The sequence below is a fragment of the Hemicordylus capensis genome, chromosome 6, assembly GCF_027244095.1.
Source record: "Hemicordylus capensis ecotype Gifberg chromosome 6, rHemCap1.1.pri, whole genome shotgun sequence".
In the NCBI taxonomy this organism is placed as follows: Eukaryota; Metazoa; Chordata; class Lepidosauria; order Squamata; family Cordylidae; genus Hemicordylus; species Hemicordylus capensis.
The window spans coordinates 65,303,156-65,323,409 of NC_069662.1; the positions used below are offsets into that span (position 1 = coordinate 65,303,156).

Below are 20,254 nucleotides of genomic sequence, written 5' to 3' on the forward strand. Positions count from 1 at the left end.
TGGTTTGTGCTTCGCCTCCACTCCCCAGCAAAGAAGAATGGAATCTGGGTAATCCACATAATAAATGTTTTCTGCAGTTCTTCACAAGGGGAAGAACTGGAGAGATACAGCCTGAAGAAAGGTCTCTTTTGGATCTTTCTATGCATTGCCTATACAAGCACAAAATGATATTACAGGAAGAGTGGAAAATATATGTTCAGGATCTAAGAAGAACAGGTTAAGGCATTGGACAAAGGGTAACTGCAAAGGAGGGAGAATGAAATTATAGTCAGGGATAAAAGTTGACAGAGGATGGAGGAGAAACACAAAGAAGGTTGGTTAGATGGGGACACTGGTCAGGAGCATACCAGTAGCCCACTAGGAAAAGAGATTGAGCAGAATAATAATTGTGTTACTGTCTCTTCAGTTAGTATTGATGGTCCAATTTACCCAGCTACCTGAGGTTGAGATTAACTCAGCCACCAGAAACAAGAATGCAGACAGAGGGAGGTTATTTAAATTTAACTAATTCAAAGAGTCTCAGTGTTAATAAGTCAGGGATCCTGAGGGATGGGGCCATGGGTTTGGGGGAGCTAGGGGACAGAGAACAAAGAGGGAAGGGGGAGAAAAATGATGTAGCCACTGCAATTGGAAATAAGTGGAGGACTCCCAAAGGTGCTGGTAGATTTCAAAGGATTTATTTAATATATCTTTTTACTGATGCATTTCATGTGAATAAGTTCAGCATTGCCTAACATGTTTTGAGCTGAAATGCTCTTCCTCAGAGGCAATTCTAAAAGGCAATATACAGAATATTACAAAGAGTTTATACATATGTAGTATGATGGTTATAAAAGTTAAAAGTATCAAAATATGAACATGATAGTGTAAGGATAAAACCAACCATAACACAATATATTATATAAGCCAACATTAAATAAATAATCAATGTTATTGGGCCTTAAAAACTCATACTCTTATGTCATAATATAAAAGGTATAAAAACAATTCTAAATTGTAAAAACTATGTAAAGCTAAGGATACAGCAAAAGTTAATCATGTAAAGTATCAGTGTAACCAACCATCTGATATAAATAATTAAACTGTGGTTTTTAAGAGAATGCATTAACTAGCACAGAAACCTCTTATTGAAAAACTTCCTTCTAAAAAGCAAAGGGAGAAAATAATGAAGAGATGTGGACCATACATTAAGTAAATAAAGTTGATCTCAACAGGTTGTGTTTGTTTCTCTGGAAATATCACCCTGCATCACCAAGGGTGATGCCTCTGAGGAAGAGCATTTCAACTCAAAACACATTAGGCAATACTGAACTTATTCAAATGAAGTGCATCAGTAAAAAGATATTTTAAATAAATTCATTGAAATCTACAAGCACCTTTGGGAGTCCTCTCCCTCCCCCTCCCCCCGCTTTCATTTCTGGAGCTAGGGGACAACCAGGTAGAACAGAAACAGGGGGGGAAACATTTTGTTCAAATTGACAACATGGGCCCAAGAGTTTGCATCTAGTAGGCTCTCTTGCAGCTGACGATTCAGAGTGCAAAAACAAACAGAGATCTACTCAGATTAAATACAGCATCTGGGGAAGCTGTTAGAGGGCCTTTAGGTATTCCCTCATGACATATAGTAGGGTGGAGGGTCAAAGTCCATGATAACGATTTGATTGAGTACTTGTCTAATTATGCAGCAATACCTTTACAAGAAACTTGGCTTATGGAAAATATTGATGTGAGTTTGCCAGGGTTTAGGAACTGGACTAAGCCAGCTTGGAGAGTAAAGGAGAAAGGTAGGTCTATACTGTAGGTGGTTTCGCTATTTTGGCTAAAGAAGAGCTTGGCTGGCCATGTGAATTGGTGCCATTATATCTATAATCTCAAAATCTTTGGCAGTAACATTTGATGAACAACGTTTAATGATTACCTTTTTCAACTTTTATATTCCCCCATCATCTTCTAGGTGTTGGAAATTCTCTGTGGTGAGAGAATCCCTTTCTCATTATAGCAGAGTGCACAGAGGCACAACACAGCGGAAATTTAGTTAGGCATGCGTGTGTGCTGAGAGTAAAGTAACTTGGAGCCAATTCATAGTTTCAAATCAATATAAAAGGCATTTATTAAGGAACTCCATTCTAGACAGGAAAGTGAGGAGTTAGGATCTCTAATCTATCTATCTAGCTGGATGCAGATGGATTCTGCATCCTCTCTGCACATATGGTGCAGGGAGAGAGGCTTGCCATGTTGCAAGGTAGAAGGGCAGGTAGGGAAGAGAGGAGAGAGGAAGGAAGTTGATCCCTAAGAGTAGCAATCTACATTTCAAAGGGATAGCATCAGAGCAGTGGAGAAGTGATGACCAATGTCTTGACTCTCTAGCCCTCTGACTTACTAGTCTGTCCTCCACTGTCTGAGGCAAAGAGACAGCGCAAAGTCCTTTAACTTCCAACACTAGGTACTACCCCACTACTATGTGGCTGATTTTGGAACACGTTTTGGAGGAGTTATACAGTACTTAAAATCCCCAAAGATTCTAATAGCAGCATTTGGTGACTTTAACACTAGAGTAGGCCCCTCTTTATTAGAAATTGTTGCTCAGTGTGGTATCAATGAAGAGCCCTTGTCAGACATTATTTATTTGTACTCTCAGAATGAAAGGATTAATGGATCCGGTTTAAACTTGTTCACACTGATGTACAAGTGTGGTTTGCAGATGTTAGGGTGCAAGGATTCAAGCTTTATCTACCCATTCACATAGCATTCAGTTTTTTCTAGTAGTGTGCTTGATTACACTTGTGTTTCTAAAGAAAAGAGCCTATTCCCCTGTAGCTTCCAGTTTCTGTCCAAGAGATTAAATCTCTGCTACAATTTTTGAAAAACAACAAGGCCTCAGGGGAGGATTTCCTCCCTCCTGAAATCTTCAAAAGTAATTCAGGCTGGTGGGCCCCACTATTGGCAGAATTGTTTACACGTACAATATAGATACTGTAATACAGGTTGCATTCCAAAAGGTTGTAAACTCAGTATTATAGTTCTGTTATACGGTATAAGAAGCAGAATAGACAAGACCCAATGAATTGTAGGACTATTAATTTCATTGGTATTGCTGGAAAAAAATCTATGCTAGGTTCCTCCTTCATAAACTTGCAAGTGGGCAGATGTAAATTATATCTTCTGTTGAAGAGCAGGTGGGTTTTAGAAAGGAGCAGTCAACTGTAGATAACTGCTTTGTCTTGCATTATCTGATACTTAAATGCACATCTAAAAGAGGGTAGCTTTTTATAGCCTTTATTGATCTGTGCAGCTTTTGATTCATAAAAAGAGAGTACTTGTAGGGAAAATGGTCAAATACAAGATAACCTCAGTATTAGAGCCATTACAGCAGATAAGGAAACCATGAGGCTTTTTCAGTGATCAGGAGAAATTGGGCTAGGTGACCCTAGCCCGATTTCGCCTGACTGTGAGAACCACCGGGCTCACAGGTGAGCCCAGTGGCCCCCAAGCGGTTAACCCGCTAAACTACCCCTGCCCTAAAAGCAGGTTTGCTGAGCGAGCACTCCACAAACCCATTTTTTTTAAATCGTGTGTTGCCGTGGCGTGACTCTGCACCATGGCTACTCACGAGTAGACCCCGACCGGGAGGCTTAAAGGCAGCCTCCCGGCTCAGGGGTCTCTCCAGCATGCCCTGTGCGCTCGTGCAGGGCATGCTGGAGCTTCCGGGGGCCATGCAGCCCCCAATCCCCCCAGCCCCCGCCGGCTCCATAACAGAGCCGGTAATTGTGTGACTGGCCACTTCGGCCGCCCGGAGCAGACCGCCTGCTCGTGTGCGAGGAGAGCAGGCTAAACCCACTCTCCTTGCTTACCCTCCCCAGGTGGCTCCCACTGATCATGAGAACTGCCTCCATGAATACTGAGTACAGTCATCCCTCACCAACCGCAAGGGTTCCATCCTGCAAAAACCTCATAGTTGGCAAATTCATGGCTAGCAAGGCATTAAAGTCAATGGGGAAAGGGGGCTTAGGGGAACCACAACCACAAAATCACATAAAGATCAAGGGGAAATGCTTTTTAAAACCCCTAAAATCACCCAAACTCATCAGGAATGATCACACTGAGCTCCTTGAAAAGTTGTGAAATCTCTCAGGTGGACTTTAAAGTCACCAGGAGTCAGCAAGGGTCACCACGGATCAGCAAGGGCTGCCAAGAGTCACCAAGTGGGATGAGCAGATTGAACCCTTTGAATATCCCTGAAACCACCCCCCACCAAAACAAACAAACAAAAAACCTTTCAAGTGCACTTTAAAATCACCAGGAGTCAGCAGAACAAAAAAAATCTTCGTTAGGAGCTTTTCCTACCTGAGAGCCATGCAGATGGTTAAGATGCTGAGAGGGAAGGGTAGGAGGGATGTTATGGGTTGTAATCAGGGGGAAGGGAGCTGTGGGAGGGGTGGGTTGGGTGGAGAGGGGAGGGGTGACAAGGGGGATTTTTAAGGGGAAGAGGGGGTACGAGCACCATCCTCCTCCGATGATGCACCCTCTGTTGAAGGCACTTCACAGGTGCTCCCCAAATTGCCAGGCTGCTCTGAACTGCCAGGCTGTGCTCTCTTGAAGAAGCTCAAGAGGGTCAGCTGAGCCATCTTCTTCTGGAGGACTTTTTGGACCTCTGTGTAGGACTGAATCACATCATTCATTCCCCACCTGAATGCCAGGCTGTGTTGCATGAAGGGGTCGGTTTCCACTGCCTTATCTGCCAGCTCTGAGGCATGCTTCAGGAACTGGTTGATCTTCTCCAGTGTCACCTTTCCTGTGGCCCTGCTGTCTTCCTCCTCTTCCTCCGCTTCCTCCTGTCAAGTCAAGTAACCTTTATTACGGTCAGAGACCAGCATAAAATTACACATTAAGTGTAATTAATACTAGAGAATAGTATACTAGTATATATAGTGTATGTGTGTGTGTGTGTGTGTGTGTGTGTGTGTGTGTGTATATATATATATATATATAGAGAGAGAGAGAGAGAGAGAGAGAGAGTATATAGTATACAGTATATATACACATTAATACTAGAGAATAGTTACATGTTGATAGAGGTGATTGCAAATACGATGATAGATATTGTGAAAAGGCTAGAATTAAGAATAATTACAATTTTAAAAGAAACAAGCTACTATACTAAGAAACTAAATCCGCTAAGAATACTATTTCCATAACAAAATGCACAGGAAAGATAAAAATAGGAATTTAAAATAGCAATATAGCTGAAAATGATTGCATATGTGGTAGAAGGCTAGAATTAAAATTAAGAATAGTTAAAACTAAAATGGTTACCATAAATTGGAGTATTACTAAAAAATAAAATGGTAAAGTTACACTACATTAATCTAATAAAATATTATGCACTGCCATAGCGCAATTAGTATAATACGAAGAGTATGAAGGCGAGTGTTATCAAGAATCAGATTAGAGGAGCCCATTAGCTATCATCCTTTGCCAGATGCCAATCGCAGCCACACAGAACTTGGCAACGATCTTTGTGGTGGGTGGGGTTAGAGTCAGCAGCAGTTGAGTATAGTAGTGAATTGTATGACATGGAAGCTTGTTCAACAGTGGGGAAATAAGAGCGGCACAAATGTCTCTGTAGAACAGGCAGTATAGAAGAGCATGCTCAGTGGTTTCAATTTGTTCTGAGCCACAGGGGCATAATTGCTCTGCATACAGAATCTTTCTATAGCGACTCTCTATTACTGCTGAGGGGAGACCATGGCAGCAGGCCAGATCCTCCTGAGCACTGGAGGATTTGATCAAGGCCTTGGGGTCTTGCTCTTTGATCTCCTCAGAGTGTGACTCCAGGAGCTAAGCAACTTCAGCCAGCTCAATGTTCTCAAACCCCTTACCACCAAGTTGCATGGCACATGCCACAATCCCCCCAACCTCTTCCTCCACAGCTGGCAAACCAGTGTTGTCCCTCACAGCCTCTTTCCACACCCTCCTCCAGCAGGTATGCATGGTGCTGCTCCTGACCTCATCCATTGCCTCCTTGATGATGTTCAAGGCATGAGTGATGTTGTAGCTTTGCAGGCTTCCTTCAGAGTCGTGTTGGAGTCTCCATCCATCAGGTCAGCTATGTGCTTGAAGGTCCACCTGGTGTAATAACTCTTGAAAGCCTGGATGATGCCTTGGTCCATCGGCTGGATGAGGGATGTGGTGTTTGGAGGCATGAAAACCACTTCCACGTAAGGGTAGGCAAGCAGCAGGTCCGGAGGATGCTCTGGGGCATTATCCAAGAGTAGCAGTGCTTTGAAGGCCAGGTTCTTATCTCTTAGGTAGTGTTCCACCTCATGTGCAAAGCTGTTGTTAAACCAAGGCATGAAAATGGAGCACATTACCCAGGCCTAAAATAAATTGCCCTAAAATCACAGGGGGAAGTGCCCTACCATGCTCACTTTGTCCCCAGCTGGCAAGCAATGCCCCCTAAATGCTGCAATTTGTGGGGTATGGGTTTTTTTTTTTTTTAAATCATCATCATCATCATCACCACATTTTTTCCTATTTTTGTAACAGAAATAAGCCAGAAATTGTCTCCCTTACACAAAATGGTGGGCAGAGATGACCTCAGAGGTCATAATATAATCAATTTTTAGTGATAGGTTTCTATTTTTTATTTTAAATTCATTTCTTTATATTCTTAAGCCCCTGTTAACACAGACCACCCCTCCATATAATCTATTTGTTTCCTAATAAACGCCCATTATTTTACAGTAACATGTTTATTCTCATTAATTTTAACAGTCAAAGAAGAGAGATGTTAGAATATTAGATATCAATGCATTTATTACAAAATGTAATTACCTTCTTTTATAAGTAATTTATAGACCTCATTATCAATTAATGCTTCTCCACTGTGATTAAAACTCTCCTTCAAATTAAACTCACTCTAAAATAGGAAGAGAATTATTGTAATTGATTGTTCACCATCTGGTGAAAAGAGGCACTGCAGATCCTTTGGTTGCTGGGCTGAGCAACCAAGATGTGGGAGCGGGGGAGATGGCCGGGGAGAGAAAGAGGGGTTGTTGAGATAAGGTACAATTATTTTTTCCCTTTTCTAATTCAGTTTTTTATAGTTTAATATTGGAATTGTCATTCAAGCCTAGAGGACTACAAAGGCGTTCTCAGTAAAAAGAAACAACAGCCATCACCAGTGTTAAAAGCTCACCTTTCCCAGAGAAAAAGCAATTACATTCATTTATTGGAGATCATAGAGCCTGACAAGCCATCCTTGAGGAGTCATCAAATGGGTAAATAAACAGTTTTTTAGCTGAAAGTTTTTGTCAGTCATGAGAAGAATTGAATTGGACATGTCAGTTTATCAGAGGTATGAAGAATATGCACGTGTGTGTGTGTGCGCGCACACGCGCACACACACACACACACACACACAATATGCATCTGACATCAGGCAAGAACTCCTGTGAAGGCTTCCTCTGACTTCAAGACAGGTGCACCCCCATGTCAACGAACAGATAGGGTAATGTTGGAATGATAACCTCCCTCAAAATTTCTGTTAATCTTATTGAAATTATTTGGGGTCCTCTTGGAATTTCTCACAAGTTTTTCTTGAAAAGGGACACCAAACTTCACTTCAAATTACACTTCAGGTGAATTTTGGTGACAAATTTCACCATGAAGAAATGTTGCTAATCTCCTCAAAACTCCATGCACTTCTTTTGAGATTCCTTGGATATTTGTCTGAAAGGACTCGCCAGATTTGACTTGAAATTTCTGACACAACTTGGTTCTGAAAAGACTTCTGGGCAGAATGACAGCTGACAACCACTGGGAAAGAGTTCCATCACTGTATGCGGGTTCAGCTGGTTTTCACCTCCCACAAAAATATCACCAAAATGACCCCTTCAGTTCCTTGTAAATGGAGCAGTTCAGTTGGTGGGGCATCACTATGTTGCTGCTCCAGTTGTCATTTTTTTTTAAAAAAAAATCATCTTTGAGTGATCCAACCAGCCCAATATATCATATTGAGCATGGCAAACATGATTTTAGGTTTAGGGTGTGTAAGTCAGCTTTAGTAATATGCTGATGTTACTAAGGGAGGCTATTGGCTTCATGATCCTGGACCATGGAACCACCCAGGTCGGCAATGGGGTCCAGAGAAGGGATGTGCAAACCGGTTCTATGTCAAGCTTGCTTGACATAGAACCAATTCGTTTTGACAGTTCAGGGTAAAGCCGAACCACCCCTGAACCACCCCCTTTGGGGGGATTCACGAGCATTTGGGGGGGAATTAGTACTTACCCCCTTCAGGAGGCTGCCCATTCCCCATGTACAGCAGCTTCCAAAATGGCCACTGCGAGGGGGGAAGGCCCAGAACAGGCTGAAGAATGCCGCTTTATGACATAAGAAAGGCTGGTTGGGGAGGGGGAACCTCCACGGACCCAACCCCCCTGTGGCCTCTGAGAAGCCCCCCGGAGGGGTAAGTAATAAAAGAAATTTTCAAAAAATGTGCATGAACCCCACCCTCCGAACTGAACCAAATGGGGGGGGGTCGATGGGAGGGCAGAACTGGATCGAACTGGGCCAGCCAGTTTTGTGCACACCTCTAGTCCAGAGGAGAAAACTTAATGGGAGACATCAGCAACCCAGTCACAAGGTCATGATCCTGCCTCCAACCTCAGAGGCAAAATACTTCTAAATACCAGTTTCAGGGGAGCAACAGCAAGTGAGAGGGCATACTCTCACCTCTTGCCACTTCCGGCACTTTTTAAAACCTCTGGGAACTTAACCCCATGATCAAGATTCACAGTTTCCTTATCTGTTGTAATTGCAGAGAACGGAACCCCCATGAATACTGAGGTTTTCCTATATTTGACCATTTCCCCCACAAGCAGTCTCTGTTTATGAATCAGAAGCTGCACAGATCAATAAAGGTCATAAAAAGCTGCCCACAGTTTCTATGGTCCTTGCCAGCTTAAGGATGTTGTTGTGCAGCCCAGAGGCCAATACTTCCTAGAGGCCAAAAGAGATAGATGGAGGCCAATACTTCCTGTTCTGGTCATGTGAGTGAGCCTAGCCAATCAGTGATCACTCTAAAATGAAAAAATTTCAACCCCTTCACAATGATTGGGGGGGGAAAAACCATCCTAAGATTATGGCTCTTAAATTTTGATGAATTCTGATGAATACTTTCAAAAACTGCTCCCCCTTCATTTCAATTCTGCACTAGTTAGCACCAGTTTCAAGTTTGTCCTTCTGAGCTACAGGACAAATGAGTTGAAAACTTAAGAAATTAGAATTTAGAATCTGGGGTTACACAGAGCCTCAGATTATGTTCAGAGGGGGAAAATCATGTTACACATGTCTCTTTTGGGATAGGAAAGTTATTTTTAACAAAACTACTCTCATCAGTCTATAGTTCCATTAACAGACTAATTATGCTTATAGTATGCACTGCTTGTTCACTAACTGTTTCAGGAGCACAACTGCCTTCCTGGAATTGGATAGAAATGAACGATAGAATTGGATGTCATCTGCATATTCAGCAGTCACCCTAGAATACAAATTGAGATGGCTATAAGAAATTCTATCTATATTTTTCACAAACTGGTCACTCTGTGTGTGTGTGTGTGTGTGTGTGTGTGTGTGTGTGTGTGTGATATTTATATACTGTCTGAAAGAAAACATGCATAGGTATGAAGTATATGAATAGATTACTGCTTTTATGCTTACACATAGGCTGAACCGTAATAGGGTGCATGGGTCCCAAGAACCCTGCATCTTGGGCCACCTTCCTAATTTCTGTGGCTGTCTCTCTCTCGCCTTCTCCTCACTTCAGCACAACAGCAGCAGTAGCACCCACCCCCATGGTGGCATGCTCCTTATCCAGCAGCCCATGGGGAGACTGCCCTACCCCGGCCACTCAGTGGGCCTCTGCACATGTGCGGCAGCCAATTGAGTGATCAGCATGGTATTTGGCTGCCATGCCAACCACTCAGCTGGCCTCTGTGCATATGCAGAGGCCACCTGAGTGGCAGGGGCAGGGCAGCCTCCCTGCAGGGAGAATGCCACCGCTACCAGAGCGGGGGGCTGCCTGTGAAAACATGGGCTGCCTAATGCCCTCCCTATTCCACTGTGTGCAAGCACCACACACTCACGGTTTAATGGTGAGAATTTTACACACTCACATAATAGACCCGTTCACACAACCATATGGGAATTTTAGAGTAGGGAGATCTCCTTCCATATTGCAAATATTCAAGCAGAGCCTCTGTTTGGCTCTGTAAACCCTGCACCATTGCATTTGAGGCATCCATAAAGAGCTGGGTCTGCCGAGGAGTGAAAAAGGTGTCCCATAATGCATTGTGCCACAAGTACACTGGAAACCCTCATTACATCATTAGCTGATTATATTGTTTGTGTGTGTGTGTGTATATATATATATATATTCCATAACTATTATATTACTACAGTTTTAACTAATTTTTAATTAGCTGATTTCTGTGTTTCTCTTGCGATTCTCTAGTGTTAGATCATTTCCCCTTTATCCCTTTATTTCTCTGGTATTATCTCACTTCCTCTGCAACTCTCTGTTGTGAGATAACGTTTCTTCCAGGATGACAGTGAGTATCCATGGTTACTTTAAAACCTTTTTCCAGCTTTGTCCAACTCCAGTCCTGATTCCGATCCTGACCCCAACCATGACTCCAACTCTGACTCCAACTTTCAAAAGGGTTCAAAGGAACCTGAAACAACATTTGTGGGGTTGGAAGAGATCTGGTTGGACTCGATCCTGACTTTCCCATTTGTGTACAGGCCTACTATCTATCTATCTATCTATCTATCTATCTATCTATCTATCTATCTATCTATCGTTATTTTATGTATTTTCATGCTTATATATATTCACTTGTTCTGTATATATTGCTACTAGTCAGTGACCATAATAAAAGTGATTGATTGATTGACATCCTTAGCTGTCCTCTGATTGACTGAGAAGGGGCTGAAAGGTGGGTCCGTCCCTACTGAAGGGAAAGGACCATAAAGTGTGCTTTGCAAAGCGGCACATTCACAGATGGAAACCCCTTTAGCTGCAGTTCTTTATTGTTTTAATGGCTGCTGGGTCCCAGGAACAGCCTAAAATGCAGCATGCACCCAGACAACCATTGGATCAAGAGGGATCTGTTGTCCTCCTACCTCACTTTGGAGCAGAATAGAGGATCTGGGTTATGGAAATCTGGGAAGAGTGGGTTAGCAGGATTCCCATGGCTCCACATGAGCCTGAATAGCTGCTTTACTGCCTCCTAACTTCAAATTGATGGTCATGAGAATAGCCCCAGTGTTTACTTAGGCAGTATCTGTAAATCTCTTCACATTTACAATGAATACCAAAAGGGGGTTTCTGGAGCAATTCATGGATATGGAAGAGTGTGAAGCAAAGCAAGAGGAAGTAGCACTCTATTGGCTTCATCACCTTTCCCATAGTGGTTCATCTGGCAAAAGATCAATTGTACACCTTCCTTCTAAAGGATCTTCTCTCATCAAACAAGGGAGGTACCATTCACCATGACCTGCAGACACTTGTCTGACACCATGGAAGGTGTGGTTTTAGAAGAGTTCCCTCTATGCTGTTTCAAAGTCTGCTGTTGAAGTCTGGTGCTCAAGGATGCTGTACTCTGCCATTTTTAAGTATGCTACTGCAACCCAGTGCCGAAGTCTGCACAACTCATCACTCCTCTATTGTGCCACAATCTGCTGCAACAGCCCGATGTTCAGATCCAATCACCTGGATGCTACTCTCCTTTGCCATGCCATGGACCACAACTGAAACCTGATAACCACGTCTGCCTGGCTGGCTATAACCCCTCTTCTATGCCTATAGTTTTAGTTCTGTTTCAGTCTAGATAGTTGTTAGGGTTTGTGATTATCTATCTATCGATCTATCTATTGTTATGAGCACCCCAAAATACTAAAACGTATATAGAATATAGGCCTGTGTTTGATTTCATTTTATATTAAGAGTTCAATTAGATCTGGCTGGGTAATGCCTGGTAAATGGTTTGTAGAGGCAGGGGTAATCTAGCATTGGTTATCAGCGTCTGTGGAAACTCACTGAGACAATGGGTCAGGCTTAATTACCAGTCTCACACTGCTGAAATTAACCTGCTGTCCAGTAATCCCCTTACCTCACTAACAGGATGCTCCTGCCATGTCCAAATGTGTTGATTAACTCACATGTGCCCCTTTTTGATGTTACTCTGAATATTCTTTTGTTATAAATACACACTAGATAGAGGTACACAAGAAATAATGTAATTGCTGTCTCACACTAACTCCTGACTCTTAACACCTTTTGGGACCAGGCTAGCACATCTGGGATGCAGATTTGCTTTGGACTATGTCCCCTCCTCAAGATAGCAGCTAACAGAAGATGAGATTGAGATCTCTCTGAACTGACCAAATATCCTGAGCTAATTTTGGTAATTAAAAGACAATATTCAGAGGATAGCAGGAATAAATGCCTTTTGTGATCCAGAAGACTCAAGTGGACATCAAAGGATGGAACCACTATAAGAAGGAGTCTCTGGACATGGCAGATTAGCAATCTTGTGCCTACAGCAAGATTTGCTCACAGCAATGCCAGAGTTTGCTGCTAAGCCGCGGGGCTAGAGGCAGGAACTCTGTCCATGGACAGGAACTGTCTCTTACACGCAGTCTTGTGCCTACGGGCAATCTTTTGCCTAGAGCTGCTCAACAAGGATCCCAGAGTTTGCTGCTAAACCGCGGGGCAAAGCAGGAACTCTGTCCATGGACAGGAACTGTCTGTGACTTCTACTGCGCAGTGAGAAGTCAAGACTCCCCAGCCATGGTGCTCTGTCTCTCAGCCGTGATCTGAGCAACTGCAAACGCTCCTGTCTCCCGCCAAGTGCCTCGCTCCTTCAAGCTGAAGAGATTCACTGCTCTCAAGTCTCTCTGATCCTGGTAAATATGCTGCTCCTACAAGCCTGGAATCCCCTCATCCCTTCCCCTTCTTCTGCCTCCTTCTCCTCCCCCCCCCCTTTCCTCTACTAATCTCCCCAAACCATGCCAGCCCTCAGCTCTCCCTTTTTCCCTTTTCCATCTGTATCTGAATTGTATTAGGCTTTAGGAAGATTTAATGCACACACATATGGTAGTTAGGAACACGCTGAATATTGGTGCTGGCTAGGATATTCTGTTTAGATGCTGTTAGTAATATATTGATAGAGTGTTCTGCTTTCTGCTAGATTATATTGTTACTCTTTTATACTCAATAAAGCCCATTGAATCTTTGAGGATTGGTTTGATCTCCTTTCTTCCTTGCGCCCAGATCCTACATGGTCATCATATAAAAGAACTTGGTCACTTGGTGACACTATGAGCCAGACCTAATTTTGTATACTAGCTAATGAGCATATTTAGTATATAAATCAGGCCTGGTCCTTAACACTATCTATCTATAATTCTCTAAGGCGTATCTGTGGCTAATCCCGTGTGTGGCAGCTCCTGTGGGAGTTCATGAGCAGAAGCACCATGGTGATTGGGCAGTAGATATTCCATATGCAGATAGGGAGGAGGAGCCTGTAAGAGCAGAAGCACCATGGCGATTGGGCAGTGGGGATTCCATATGCAGATAGGGAGGAGGAGCCTGTGATGGCTAAGGACAGTTGGAATGCAACTGTTACTGGTCAGGAGATGTTCTTGATTGTAGAGGAGAGGAAATTTTATAGATAGATAGATAGATAGGTAGATGGCAGGGTTCTGCAAAGAGAGGGGTCGTGAGGGAGGAAAGAGCCCCTTCAGCAGACAGAGGCTGTCATTGCGTGAATTAGATGAGGAAACAAGATGAACAAGATCTGTTAACTCAGGAAAAGAGAGTGGGGAAGAAAAATAGACTAGGAGAGCGAGATGTTGGTTACCGTTGTTGTGCAGTGCTTTGCTTTTTGGAGTCTTTATGGACTTATAAGAAAATACCTTGTACTGACCAGTCAAGACCAGTACTATCTGTTCTAGCTGGCAGAAGCTCTCCAAGATCTCAGGCAGATATTTTTCCCAGCCCTCCCTTCTAAGATTCTTTGAACTGGTGATGCTAGAGACCTTTCCAACCCCATGAGTTGAGATGCTTTGAACTGGTGATGCTGGGCTTTGAGCAGGAAACCTCCTGCATGCAAAACATATGCAGCCCTATGCTGAGCTACTGACAGCACTCAGATTAAAGTCCAGCAATATCTATTTATATTCCAGATAGAGGAATCATATTTTTCTCAAGGTGAAGGAGGCAATCAGCTTGATTGCTAATTAGCACCTCAGTCCCAAAGTGCTCGCATGGGTGACATTAAGTTGAAACTCTGCTTATGCCAGTACAAGAGCTACCACAAGTGGCAGATGAACAGACATTCTATTCATATTCTGGGAGGAAATAATTGTCTTTCAGCTCGTCAACCCAGTGATTGATCAGAGAGACATTATGCAAATAGGCTCTGTGCATTTTTTGGTAAGCGTTGTACTGACATTTACAGCTTGCTGGTTTTATGATATAAGACAGTTGTCAGTCCAGGCGTATCCTTGGCATCCTCGGGAGGTGGGTGGGGTCAGTCAAAAGTGCCTGGGCAAGGCCTCAGAGAGAGGGGAGGAGGTTATCATCATCCAGGTCCTCCTCCTAGGCAGCCATGTCATGGGGTTGGGCTGGCTCCACACCAGGAAACTACAGCCCTTTCTCTCTCACCACCCCCTCGCCATTGGCTGAGCCATTTTAAAAGGCAGCTTCACAGTCTGAACCCCTGAACCCCTCCCTTCTTGGATCTTCTCCCATGAGTTTTATTACCCCTTCAATTACCACACTTTCTCCTCCTTTTTCTCAATTGCCTCTCAACAATCCCATCCCTGCTCCCTGCCTGGCAACGGTCCCTGTCAGCCGCACCTCCTAGCTGATGTCAGCAGGGACTGAATGACTTGCTGGGCTGTTTAACAGAGTCTGGCCACTCGCGCTGCCCTCACCCTGTGTTGGCCCCATCTGAACTCCTGCTCTGCTTCCCAGTTTTACCACCATCATTGCCACTGCTACAGTTGGTACATGGTGCAGGCAGGCCAGCTGGACAACTATAATACACCTTATTGCCCATTGCACAAGCCAGAGCAGGACCTGTTTGGTCAGGGGGACAGCCTCCAGAGAGGTGTCAGACTAGAGGACAGAGTCAGGGTGAAAGGTTGTAACAGGTCACAGGAAAAGCCTGGCATCATCTACAGCTGACTGAGGTGGGGGAAAACCATTCCTTGCAAAACCCTCCCCTCCATGAATAGCCCCCCCCCTTTTTTTTGAGAAGGCACACAAATAGGAGCAAAATGATTTGGGAAGAACATCTAGGTTCCAAGTTCCCTCCCTGGCATCTCCAAGACAAGGCTGAGGGAGATTCCTGCCTGCAACCTTGGAGAAGCTGCTGCCAGTCTGTGAGACAATACTGAAATGGGCTGGAGAAAGGCCTCAAGCCAAAGTGCCTGGGGGCCCCTGGCCCAGAAGAGAGGGAGGAGAGAGAGACAGACACTCACTCACTCAGGGAAAAAAAATTAAAGCAGCAGAACACACACACACAGTCACACTGGGTGGAGGGGGGGAGGTTTAAGCAGGGGAGAGAACGTGGGGGGCAGAAAAACAGGCAGAAGGGAGGATTGGGAACAAAAACACAGCAGTCTGCCAAGCAGTCTCTCACCACACCAGCAGCAGCTGCAGCAGGCTAGAAGGAAGCCAGGGAACACTGCAGCCAGAGTGGTTTTGCTAGGCCAGAGGCTTGGCTTTAAATAGGAATTGAAACTCCCTCGTTTGGGAGCCCCCACCTTTGCCCTTCCCCCTGGCCAATAAAGTGCCAGTTCTCAAGGTCAGGAACAGTGCAGAGCCTCCCAGAGAGCCAGACTCACCTGGTCAATCAGGGAAGCAAGAACTCAGCCAATGAAATCAAGCAACACAAGTCACACAAAATGGAGGACAACATCTAAAATGGCCTCTAGAACCTTCAAACCAGCTCAAACAGGCTCGAACCAAATCTGGCTTGATTGGTTCAAACTCAGACTGGCATTGCTAATGCAATGCCCTATTTGGTCTGAGTTCGAACTGAACTGGGTTGAATTTGAACTGGTTTGCACATCCCTAAGGGAGAATAGAAGTGTGAGCACTGTAAGATATTCCTTTCAGGGGATGCAGCCACTCTGGGAAGAGCATCTAGATTCCAAATTCCCTCCCTGGCATCTCCAAGTTAAGGCTGAGAGAGATTCCTGCCTTCAACCTTGGAGAAGCCACTGCCAGTCTGTGTAGACAATACTGAGCTAGATGGACCTGTGTAGACAAAACTGAGCTAGATGGACCTATGGTCTGACTCAGTATATGGCAGCTTCCTATGTTCCCATGTTATTCCTATGTTGACCTCAGGGGCAGAGGGAAGAACAAATCAGAGCATAGCTCTAAGTAAGCCCCAACCCATAAGCACCTTATCAGTGCTGGAGGATCTCCCGGAGGGGGGCATCAGCGCTACCCTCATGACCGATGCCCCAGATTGCCCCGAGCAGCAAGAAGGTGAAATCTCACCTGAGGGTGGCATGATCATGTGAGAGCTTAGGGTGCTCTCATGAGATCTCAGCCCAAAGTCTCAGAGTTGGTCGAGATCCTGTGAGAGTTGCCCTGGTTGTCAGAAAGTATTTAGAGGATCATTGGCCAGTGATGAGGGGCCAGTATACAATGAGGGTTTGAGCTAGCAAGAGCCCTGGGATTTGGAATGAGGCCAGGGGCAACACTTTCTAAAACAGCTTGTGAAAGCAACAGGCCCTTGCTGTAGGAGTTCTCTCCACTTCCCTGAGGACTCTGAGGCCAGTCAGGATCACCCTGTCCTATAACAGGAGGCAGCAAAAGTAAAAGGAGAGAGTGACAGTGAGTCCACAGCACAGGGAGGGCTTTGGCAAGGGGAGGGCTAAACAGGAAGAGAAAGAGAAAGGGAGGGGGTTCTCTGACACACTATCTTTTGCACCAACTATCCTAATGATCATGATTGGGAGTAGTGGTAGTTAGCGTGGGTCTCCTAACCTGTTCATGCTTGTTTCTACTCTATGACCCCTGCTTTGACTCCTCAGGTACTTCTTCTAGCGAGTCAGGCCTCTTCCTTTCCTCCTAGAGACAAGATGGAAACACATCTCTCTCTCTCTCCTTACCTATTCACTATGTAACCTTTAGACAGGATTTGGTCTTTCCTGTCTAATCCTTTAGATAGGATTAGGTTGAACCAATTCACCATTGAACTGGTCCGGCATGAAGACTTGCCCATGGGCTGGATTGGGCCTGGTTCAGCTCAACTTTGAGCTAAATGCCGTGCCCCCCACCCCCACCCCCGGGCTGGCTCAGGGCCAGCTTGGGGGTTCTAACATAATTTTTTTCTTTTTTTTAGAATCACTCACTAGCGGATCTGGTGGCCTCGGGGGTGTTGGCATGGCCTGGGGGTGGTGGTCTCCGCAGTCTCCCTCTCCCCCTGCTGGCCTTCCCCTAGTCCTCTAAGGGCCACTTTGGCCCATTTCCAGGCTCTTCCAGACCTTTCATTTTGGAGGCCACCGTGCCTGCACCCTGGCCATTTGCATGGCTGGATCATAGTCCAGGCCATATGTGCAGCAACCTCCAAAATGACTACCACGATTGGGGAAAGGGCTGGAACGGCCCCAAAATGGGCTGAAACAGCCCTTAGAGGACTAGGGGGAGATCGGTGAGGGGGAGAGGGAGACTGTGGAGACACACAACCTCAAACCCCCGAACTGGCTCAAATTCAAGCTGTGCCTGGGGGGTTTATTTGGTGGCACAAAACTGAACATACCCAGTCCTGTTCAAGTCTGGTTCAGACTTGAACCAAACCAGGCAAAGCAGTTTTGTGCACATCCCTACAGTGATCTCCATGAGTGTTTCTTAAATAGCTGCAACAACTAAATTCCACACTCTGTAACAGGAGTGGTAGTTTCCTTGGTGCTTTGTTAAATAATCACAAAACCCAATACAAAAATGGTGTCAACGATCAGCAGTGGGTCCTTATAAGGCATCTGCCTTATACCAATGAGATGATACCAAGCCCTGATACCAGGCCTGCTTTATTTGCCTTTCTTTCCTTTGAAACCTTAACAAGCAGCCTTTGGGGGCTGTTGCACACTTCCTTGCAGTGCTCACTCAGACCTTCCATGGAAGATAGATGGAACGTAAAGAGGTAGTCAAAAACACATCAAAAATTTGAGGTGCTTTTTGATAGCTGCTTTTTTGGGTTTTTTTTAAGGGGCTTCTCCCTGCCCTTCCTCAAAGTGGAAACAAAACTAAAAAGATTGTTATAACTCACATCTATTTTAAACTAAAAAATTAGTTACAGGCCCATAAAATTTCACAGGCCTTTAACTTGTTTTTTATTCAAAGGCAGTAGAGGGTTATATAGATAGCTACTGCACATATTTAAGATGGTATTAATACTTTATTTACCTTTGCTGCGTAGGACAGAATTATGTATGCAGATAGATGCACATTTAGATTTAAAAGTATTATGATGACTTGCATTATGGAAACCTGAAATAACTCTTTGATTACCTAGAGAGTGCCTCTTGATATCCTGTTGTGTACCATTATTATGTTCTACAGATATGAGAGAAATCCTGGGTAATGGGAGAGAGAGAGAGAGAGAGAGAGAGAGAGTACAAAATGACAGATAATATCACATAGGTTCAGAAATGATCTAGAAATGAATTTATCTTTCTAGACAGTGTGCAGTGTTTTCTAAATGTAGAAGCCCTCAACAAAACACTTCAGTACTGAGTACAGGTGGCCCTCACTATCCACTCTTTCAGCAATTGCAGTTTTGTGTATCTGTGGTCAGGCAATATATACCTGACCTCATTATCTGCAGTACACAGCTTCACATATCAGCGTTTTTCAGCAGCGCAGTTCTGCCCTTTCATGGTTGTGCTCTTGCTGCACATGCTCATGGGTTGTGAGAGGTGTTTGGAGGAGGACAGAGGAGTGCTTTGATCTGCATATTTAGAGGGTTTTTTGTGCTTCTAAAAGCCATTTTGGGTAGCAGTTGGCAGCATTTGGTTTCCTTAAGGAGCCATTGGGAGCCTTCAGGAGCCATTGCTCTGGAGCTTTTGTAGGCTTATTGGAGCCATTTCTGTGGAGCCTTTTTGGAGCCATTCCTGTGGAGCTTGTTGGAGCTATTTTCTGGAGCCTCTTGAACTGTGCTGCACTCATAAGATGCTTATAACTTTTAAAATTTAATTTTAATTCTGATGAAATTTTATTATAATTAAAATTTCACATTAAAAGTTAATTTTAATTTTGATAATTACAGTACTGTATTATTTAATTTAAATTGCAATTAAAATCCAATTTAAATTAAAAATTGATTTTAATTATCCATTGGAAATTGATTCTCCTCTCACTTCTTGATTCTCACACACTCCTCTGTGTGTGTTTACTTGAATTGGATTTAATTTTGTGCTGCCTCTTTGGCCAGCCTATCAACCAAACAGGTCAATGGGTTTGTGCTGCTAAATGCTGAATTTCCACAGTGGGATGAGGAAGGCTCATGATTACGCATTACTGGAAAAGCTGGAGGGCACTGCTAGAGGAGATGGAGAGTGGGAGAGCTGAGATGGCCAAGTTAGAGTACCGTGTTCCATCCTTATTCTGCTTTTACCCTGTCTTTTCGGTGATTTTTCTGTCATTTCCCTGTGCTCCAGAATACCACCCCCAATTCCTATTGACTTAAGATTTCATTATCTACATTTTTGTTATCTGCAATTGTTGGCCAAAATGGAACTCTTGTGAATAATGAGGGCTTCTGTATATTTATATCTTTCTGTCTGTTTATTCCTCTTGATACTAATTCTTGCTTCCTTGTTGACACATCTGTAATATATTTCAAGAAAGCACCACCTACATCCTCTTCTTGGTAGTACAGTCTGTAGGAGACTCCAAGTAATAACACAACATTGCATGTTATTGATGGAATATTGTCATTAACATCTGTTAGAATATGTCCTCCCATATCAGCCTCCCTGCTCTTTAGTATCTTCTCAGTAGGACTTGCTCTTATAAAGTTACCTTATTTACAAGATGTGAGACCTAGTCTGTACACATGTTCCCTCCATGTGTTTCCTGAAGTGTATAGGGCCCCTTAAATGCAGCACAAACACTGGACATGCGGATGCTGGGAGACATGGCCAGCAGATGCATCAGAGTCAG

The 20,254-nt window shown here is 44.0% G+C and overlaps 1 long non-coding RNA gene across 2 annotated transcripts; it reads right to left on the reverse strand.

The window, feature by feature from the left end:
- Positions 1 to 701: 701 nt before the first annotated feature.
- On the reverse strand, positions 702 to 15,792 carry LOC128328936 (uncharacterized). Of its 2 annotated transcripts, XR_008309459.1 has the most exons (5): positions 15,717 to 15,792; positions 9,461 to 9,544; positions 6,007 to 6,333; positions 4,687 to 4,832; positions 702 to 772 (listed from the first exon to the last, which is right to left on the reverse strand). It is a non-coding gene; the product is annotated as an uncharacterized LOC128328936 (long non-coding RNA). The 2 variants fall into 2 exon arrangements; XR_008309458.1 differs by lacking the exon at positions 702 to 772 and having other exon boundaries at positions 1,943 to 4,832.
- Between the last annotated feature and the right edge of the window lie 4,462 nt (positions 15,793 to 20,254).